This window comes from Argopecten irradians, chromosome 11 (genome assembly GCF_041381155.1).
Source record: "Argopecten irradians isolate NY chromosome 11, Ai_NY, whole genome shotgun sequence".
Taxonomy (NCBI): Eukaryota; Metazoa; Mollusca; class Bivalvia; order Pectinida; family Pectinidae; genus Argopecten; species Argopecten irradians.
In genome coordinates, this window is record NC_091144.1 from 19084257 (window position 1) to 19093511 (window position 9255).

General features: G+C 37.8%; 1 pseudogene; it reads left to right on the forward strand.

Annotated features, from left to right (window-relative positions):
• Positions 1–3746: 3746 nt before the first annotated feature.
• On the forward strand, positions 3747–4595 carry LOC138334454 (uncharacterized; annotated as a pseudogene).
• The last annotated feature ends 4660 nt before the right edge of the window (positions 4596–9255 follow it).

A 9255-nucleotide genomic window follows, 5' to 3' on the forward strand; every position in this document is an offset into this window, starting at 1 on the left:
AGATTAAACTTTGTATTGAGCAAGCTGTTTGATGTATTGATGATTTCAGATACCGGAATGGTACGAAAAAGTTTCAATGGTAAGTATGCCTTAACAAATAGAAATAAGGTAGGGTAATAAACTGATTTAATTGTTTCATGTCTCTGTTCAATGACGGTCACTTACGCATATTTAACGTAAGCTGGTGAGGATGTCTGATAGAACATTGCTAATAGTATTAGACGCGGCGCAAGATACTGGTGATTACTTTGCGCAAAACGTAACTAACGTTTCAGAATGTAATCGTGTGTGTGTAAGCCGTACGATGACATATGAAGTATTATATACCAAAAATAAGTACAGGATGCATATATTGCATATATATAAGGTCATATGACACATATTACTATTATTGAATGCTACTATTAGTGAATAAATGGCAGATGTTTGTCGTCATTTTCGTCTTGTCCAACGTTACATCGCATTTGCAATCAAACAAAGGAAAAGCGTGGTTCTCCCCTTATTTTGGCGCCAATATCTCGGTAATATTGCAACCAACCAGAAGTACGTTACGTCCAGCATTACGACATAAAAAACCGTTTATGATTCTTGAGTTATTTTGCAGGCGAAACAGAAAAGAAATCACAAAGAGAAAGCGTGTCCCTTGGTACAACTAAGAATACCCATCTTGTTTATCAACGCTGTATGTATTCAAATGATGGCGTAAGTATAAAATAATCATTCAGGAGATGTTAAGTACATGTTAAAGAGAATTGTATGAGATAAAAACCATACAATAATATATAGCGGCATATATATACCATTGAATTTGCCGAATCCAAAGCAAATGTCCCAAGCGCGAATTGGTCTTTACGTTATCAGCGCCGTAACGTGTAAGAACATTTTTAGGTCAGGATGACCTATTGTCATCGTGTTTCGTCCGTCGTCGTGCGCCGTCCGCCGTGCGTAAGACTATTTATACAAAAGCCTACTCCTCCTTAACCCTTTAGCGGATTACATCCATATTTGGTGTGAAACATCATTGGGGAAGGAAAATCATATTTTATATAAATGAGATAGGTCCGACCCCTAGGGGCTGAGGGGCGGGGCCCGAAAAGGGCAATTTTTCTTAATTTCAGCTTTAAAATCCTACTCCTCCTTCATCCATATTTGGTGTGAAACATCATAAGGGGTGGACAATCATATTTATATAAATGAGCCTGGTCCGACCCCTAGGGGCTTAGGGGTGGGGCCCCAAAAGAGCAAATTTTCTTAATTTTAGCTTTAAAATCCTACTCCTCCTTCATCCTTAAATGGATTTCATCCATATTTGGTGTGAAACATCATTGGGGAAGGACAATCATATGTTATATAAATGAGCCTTGTTCAACCCCTAGGGACAGAGGGGCGGGGCTCCAAAAGGGCAAATATTCTTAATTTAAGCTTAAAATCCAACTCCTTCATCCTTGAATGGATTTCATCCATATTTAGTGTGAAACATCATTGTGGAAGGACAATCATATTTTATATTAATGAGATAGGTCCGACCTCTAGGAGCAGAGGGGCGGGGCCAAAAAAGGGGAAATTTTCTTAATATAAGCTAGATCCTACTCCTCCTTCATCCTTAGATGGGTTTCATCCATATTTGGTGTAAAACATCATTAGGGATGGACAATCATATTTTATATAAATTGTCCGACCCCTAGGGGCTGACGAGTGGGGCCCCGAAAGGGCAAATTTTCTTAAAAATTTAGCTTTTAAATCCTACTCCTCCTTCATCCTTGGATGGATTTCATCCATATTTGGTGTGAAACATCATTAGGTTTCAGTCTCTGATCTCAAGGAAAATTAGTCTATAGGGGTTTTAATTGATTCAGAAGGGGGAACTTTAGATGAGGACAATCATATTTTATGAGGGCCGAGCTAAAACCCATGGGGATAGTATGGCGGATGTCCAAAATGGAAGCTTTGCTGAAATTTGGCTTTAAAATCTGACTCCTCCTTATATTAATCCGTGGATGGGTTACAACGTACCATATATGGATGAAGGGCTACCAAGTTTGTTCAACAAATGACATTTACCTATTTCAGGAACTGACATATACAACTAAGGAGTTCCTTGTATTGTTTATATTAATCGTTAACCTATATTTATACTGTGACTTTGTTGTTTTGTGTAATGAGTCGGATGACCGTTAAGGCCCATGGGCCTCTTGTTATGATACAATACTTCGTTTTTGATGTATGCGCAATTCCAATATAAAAGTACAAGATGTGCTTTTCATTTTGATATATATTACCCATATCAACTTTAAATTACTAAATATATGATTATCACCGCATGTTACATAGAAATGCCCCACGATCATTTTACGTCTTAATAGTGTATTTCCATGACGTCGTAAAATACAACGGAATCTGGCGTTGAAAAGTGCATGTATAGATAAGGCCCAAGTTTATATTGTGAAATTGTTTTCAATAGGCTACCCTATTATCCGTTGACCACTACTCAAATCATCCCAACAGTAACAGTAGACCTACACGCCTCGTCCGCCAATCAATACATTTACAATCGTGTAAGCTTACATGTACAGCTGTCGGAAGAATCCCGGGGCCCCTCCTACCGGTACCCGTTAGCTGACTTTGCCCCCTCCCTCTACCATATCGGTATTACTATTATACTTATATATCCTTTGGTTTTACAGTAAAGAAATTGTCGTCTCTAATTTAAAGTCAAAGGACAAGTTTGAATGGTACCGACAGAAAAAAAATAGATAAAAGACGAAAACAACGCCAAAAATCTTATTATAAAAAACAAAGTACAAGTAGATGAAAAGCCAGTAAGGATATACAAAACAACAAATGACGCCGAACGAAAACGAAAGTACAGATATAGAAAGACAACTCAAGGAAATGATAAAAGAAAAAAAGAAAGGCAAAGAATACAGATTTATAGACAAAACCAGTGTTTCGAAATGGCAACCAATCAAAATGGTGTAAGCATTTCCACTGAATTCAAAAACAGAACTTGTAAACACAGAGCTATACAGAAATTCCGTCAGGCATTACCATAAACTCCAAAACGTCGAATCGAAACTGTGAAAGCCTATCTAAGTAAATCACCAACAATGCAACACATTATTCCACCGGAAACATCCGATGCAGACATGGAATTAGCATTAGTCGAAGATCTGAAATCAATGATAAGCACTACCAAAATAAAAAGATGAACATGTGTGCTTTCCTCTATGAATGCTATTGTTTCGTCCGGAAGCGGGGGAAATATTGCGAAAATGAAGTGTGGAGAGAAATTAGCCACAAAGTTAAACTTGCCAATTCGAAGGCTCAGCAAAGGAGCTAGGCTACGCACCAACATCCTTAAGAGCGAAAGTTGATGTTGGAACTTTACATGTCGAAAGACCCAGAAAGACATTTTATCAGAAGAAGATAAACGTCTTATTTATGAGTTTTGGAAGTCACCAGGAATCTCAAGACCAACTGAGAATAAATCAGATGTGAAAAGGGAAAGGATTGGACCAAAGACATACGTCAGCCACAATGTGCACATTTTGGAAAAGACACAGACCGAGGTATTTATTGATTTCAAAGGTCAGCATCCTCACATCAAAGTGTCACAGAGATTATTTGAAAGTTGCAAACAAACCTTTCTTCTTTGTGAGACAAGTAAGATCTAAAGATCGTCACACGTGCTGCTGCAGATACCACATGAAAAATAAAAATTGCGTTCAAATCTTGTTAGAAAGGTTATGCGCGAAACAGACACGGACAATCTGGAAAATATACCCATATACGTGCATATCAGTGACGCAGTGAAAGATTCACTTTGTGAAGAAGAAAAAGACCAAACCAATACGAATCTGATATGCTTAAAACGAAATTGTCAAAGCTGCGGTGTAGATAAGATAAAACTTCTTCCGGAAGAAACAGACCGATCTAAAAACGCACCAAACGTTATGTGGAGAAAATTTGAGAAGGTAGATGTAAAAATCAAAGGTAATAAAACTGTCAAAAAACTCATGTTTGTCAAACAAAATACTAAACCGTGGATCATGTATACCCATTTTCTCAACCTTATGAAATCATTTTCTTTGTACCAACACAGAGCTTCCTGGCAACACGACCAATAGAAAAATTTAGTCACAAACTTGCCCGTTGGACTTGTGTATGCGTACAAGATTTTTCCGAAAACTACTAATGTACAGAAAAACATGAACTTCAAAAGTAGCTATTTTCAAAGACAGGAAGTGTCAATTCATGTTTCAATTGTCTACCGCTATGCTGTCTTGGAGTACGATGGCGTATCAAGCACAGAGGAAAATCCCGAAATAATTACGGAACATTTCTTTGTTATCAGTCCACATCAACAACATGACCAGTATTTTGTACACCATGTTCGGACAGAGATCGCCAACTATCTGAAAGAAATAGTTTGCCAAGTGAGCTCTATGCACGAATTTACGGACGGTTGTGCTTCTTAGTACAAAAGCCGACATTGCTTTGGGGACCTCAGCAACTCCTGTGCGGATTACGGGTACTCTCTCTTCACGAGGAATTTTTTTGAAACTTCACATGGAAAAGTTAAGTTCTTATCATAAGAAAAATATCCTTTAGAGAGAGCTTTGAAAGTGTGCTTTTAATATTTTGTCAATACATGTATAAAATGTGTATATCTATCTATCTATATTTATTGGTAAATGCACCATGATGAAACCAACAAGTTGATTTGAATCCTGTGCTAAAATAAGGATATTTGTTTCAGGTCCACAGCATCTATAAAAGTGGTAGTTTCTGCTACTGCTTAGCGCTCAGCATACAGGGATTGGGACGACTGGTTCGCCCGTTGTCAGTATAATGTGACCGGGTGGAGTGTGTTGCTTGGTGTTTTTGGCGGCATACTTCAGTGATATAGTACTATAAAAAGGGCAATAGTTCTACTATGCAACAAGACATGAATGTTATCTAATGTATACATTTTTCTGATAAAGACATGTTATGCATGTGAAGTTAATAAAATATTTGTTTTTCAACGAAAAACTATATTTTGGTTAACTTTTATTAGTTACCAACCGTTGCATAGCAACCAAGCAGTATTCTATTGCAAAAGTCTTATCTGTATTCAATTTTGCATTCTATTCACAGTTATTTGATATATATATATATGTATATATAGCATTTTCACAAAAGTTTTTCTTTGATACATTCATAATTTTCATAACTAAAATAATTTTGTGATGAGAAAATACTCTATGCAAGGTTGTGTACCCTAGCAACCACTTTCAAATATTTCTCCTTCACATAATTGATTACTTCATAACAATAAAATTGCATTCTCATACATAGAAATGATAATTGTTCGTGGTTTCTAAGGTATTTTTTAATCAAAGACCTCAATTACTATAATAAATTATTAGCATAAAGGGGATATATGAATGTCATATGTAAACCAAACACTGATAACAGGGCTGAGGTTTTGGTGACAAGACTTCCAAGATACCTGTTTGAAGTTCAGTGATTTTTATCAGTGTACTAGGTCTTCCCTCCATTTCCTAAACCTAGTACCTACCTAAATGCCCCTGGCTGCTTAAAGAAAGTTAAACAAAGTCAAACTTGAAAACCATAAGAATTCCACATAGAAATCTAATAGACAATCTGATTAAAACACAGATCCGTATAACCACTCCGTTCAATAGAGGATCTGACAATATCCCATAAGGGGTCACGTCCAGATGACCTTTATACCACGTGTACTTCAGAGCAAATGCTGTTTCTACACCTTAAACATCACTTGAAAACGTCTTTTTGCCCCAGTATACATATACAATTAGCTTTGTTGTGCACTTCGGGCGAGATGACTACATACACGAAAATAATTTGGACAGCTTTTTCAAACTATTTCGTCCCCAGTCAAGATTCTGGCAGTGCCAATTTGATTGGCCATTTCTAAAGGTCATCTTGACGTGACCCCTAATGGGATGTTCTCAGATCCTCTTATCTAACGTAGTGATAATAAGGATCTGTATTTTAATCCGATTGTCTAATAGAAGAAAGTAAATAACAAATATTGTTTATGAAATATTTACCACACATGTATGTAAGTTTGAATTGAATTCCATTCAAAGATCAGAAAAAATACGAGAAAACGTTATGTATGAACATGTAATAGCACTATATGATGACAATAGACAAAGCACAATAGCAAATCTGCCCTGCAGGTAGGGCGTTAGAACTGTACCTGCTGCCCCTATTGCATGATCGTAAAAGGAGACTAAATTTAGGATCTTATCTTTTCTCTTCTATCTTTCCTAATGCCTCCCTTGGCACCGCCTCACTTTTGGCCTTGAGTTGAGCGTTCGCCCCTGTGAGGAAGGATCTGGGTTCTGTCCCCTGGCCGAGACAACAAAGTCTCTAAAGTGGTAGTTTCTGCTCCTGCTTGGCGCTCAGCATACAGGGAGTATGTTTGTTTGTTTGATTTATTAACGTCCTATTAACAGCTATAGTCATGTAAGGGCGGCCTCCCATGTATGCGGTGTGTTGCGTGTATGTTGTGCGAGGTGAGTGTACTGGGAGACTGCGGTATGTTCGTGTTGTGTCTTCTTGTATAGTGGAACTGTTGCCCTTTTTATACTGACAACGGGCGAACCAGTCGTCCCACTCCCTGTATGCTGAACGCTAAGCAGGAGCAGAAACTACCACTTTTATAGACTTTGGTGTGTCTCGGCCAGGGGACAGAACCCAGAGCCTTCCTCACAGGGGCGAACGCTCAACTCAAGGCCAAAAGTGTGAGGCGGTGCCAAGGGAGGCATTAGGAAAGATAAAGTCAGTTAGTAAGAAGAGAAAAGATAAGATCCTAAATTTAGTCGCCTTTTACGATCATGCAATAGGGGCAGCAGGTACAATTCTAACGCCCTATACCTGCAGGGCCATGGATGGAACGGCACATAAAAAAGTATGCTTGGCATTGTTTATAAACCCGCGAAATATTTGCTATAAAAATGTCACAGCTCGATTGGCTTGTTAACAATAATATGTGAACTTATTTATATGAGCGTCAAATATTCAAAACAAATTTCGTTGAAATTAAGTTTCATTACGAAAGACAGCTATTGGTTTTTAACTAGTTTTTCCAACTTCTGAAGCAACACTGTTTGTTGTTTTTGTTCTTTTTTTTTCTTTTTCGCTCCTCCGCTGCCTTTTATTTCTTCTTCTTCTTTCCTTCGTTGTTCCTCGATGATCTCGGTTCTCGTTAACAATCTGCTTTTTGTTACAGTTGTTTGTGGTTTACCTGGTGTGGCCGATTTCTTCCCTGCCTTTTTCGGAGCAGTAACCTCCGGGAGGAATATCTTCTCAATATCTGATGACCGTATTGAATGCAATGTATCGGGATGAGTGATATTGACGCTGATACAAGCACCATCGGGGAATAACGGAAGATGACATGTTGTTTCCATTGATAGAGGCGACTGAATTCGGTCGAGTGTGTTTTCCAAATCGTCATCCCGCGAGCTATACGAAGATAGCATGGAGGTCGAAACACTTGCCAATGTCATCGGTGGATCTGTCGTTGATACATTTGAAAAATTAATGTCCGGAACGCTTGTTGCTTCCCTTGCTTATGCAAGGTGAGGTAGGGCGGTGTATGAAGGATAGATTACTAAGAGTATTCCGATACACCTATATATCAATAATCCGCATCAGCGATTGCGATCCCCCCTCCCCATATTTTATTTATTATCCCCCGCCCAACGAAGTTGGCGGGGGATATACAAATGGGGTCCGTCCGTACGAATGGTTTCCGGAGCATATCTCTAAAACCAGTAAGATATTTCCACGAAACTTCATACACACATTGGTCTTATGGTCTAGTAGTGCCTTTTGCTATTTTAATGTTTTCACTTTTTGTACTTTTTTCTTTAACCATGGAAACATTACTGAAAATGGCAGATTTTTGTAGCAGGTTCATTTCCGGAGCATAACTCTAAAACCAGCAGAGATATTTCCACGAAACATCATAGACATATTCTTTTTATGGTCTAGTAGTACCTTTTGCTATTTTTAGGTTTTCATTTTTTGCACTTTTTCCGTTACCATGGAAACATTGCTGAAAATATCATGGTAAATGGTAAATGTTACTTTGCAAAACTCCACCCATCTTTGTGTATATAGTCTAATATAAATGTCAAGGCTGTATACCTGATTCAACAATTGCAGCCCCGCTCTACTTGAATTATACTCCATCTTTCTTTAGCTCAACTTCCTTTTTCCTGGTTTTTTTCATACACATAAGTCTCCACAATCACACTTACTTCAGCTTTGATATCTCCATTAGCGGGGGATCTGAATGACTATGTCCTTGTTTATATACATATATAGACACGTTTTAACTATTTTTTACGTCTGTATGTTCCGACTTCCCACTATTCCCATTGGCTAATACATGATCACTTGAGGTTCGATATGTAGTACGACACAATGTTAATCTCAAAAAAGCAGGACAACCAGTTCGACCATTTGTAAAAGGAATTATTAACAAACAACTAGTACAAACTAACGAAAATTGCCTAGGATATGCTAAACTCTTATCATCCTGTGTGTTACACTGGAAACGTTGGGCAATGAAGTCGGAGTTCAGCTATAAAGATTAGACATTTCGGATTACGAGATTGAATCCAATGTGAGACAGAAAAAAAGTGTTATTTCCATCGACCGAAATGATATGCCTTTAATAGGACTTTTATTATTCAAAGTGACTAAAGGGTTTTCTTTAAATCTTCAATCAGGGACTGCACCGATGATATGAACAGCTACCCGCGGCCAAACGTGTACAGTACCTAGTTAAGTATGACGTGATTAGTGCCGCCCCTCTATTACTAGACTTGATAATTGTATGTACATGTAAAATTGTAAGATCCGACATTGTGTAAGGCATTCTTGGATTCAGGTCGTAAGTAATAAGTATATTCCAATACTAGTAATAATGAGCTCTGTAATAATTTAAGATATGTGCAACTGGTGTTTTTTAGAGTACAGTATTAGAGAGTAACACATTCGCTTTAATTACATGTAGACCCGATATTAAAACGGTAAAAAGTAATTGTTGAATTTAGGGAGTTCCGAGCAATATCAATAGTATAATGCTGCGGTTGTGTCTTGATGTACTTTCTGTTTCCGGTTTTAAAAGCCCCAACAAACAAGGACATTTTACACGTGTATAGGAATGTATTTATAAAATGGATAGCAAGACTTATTCGCTAATAA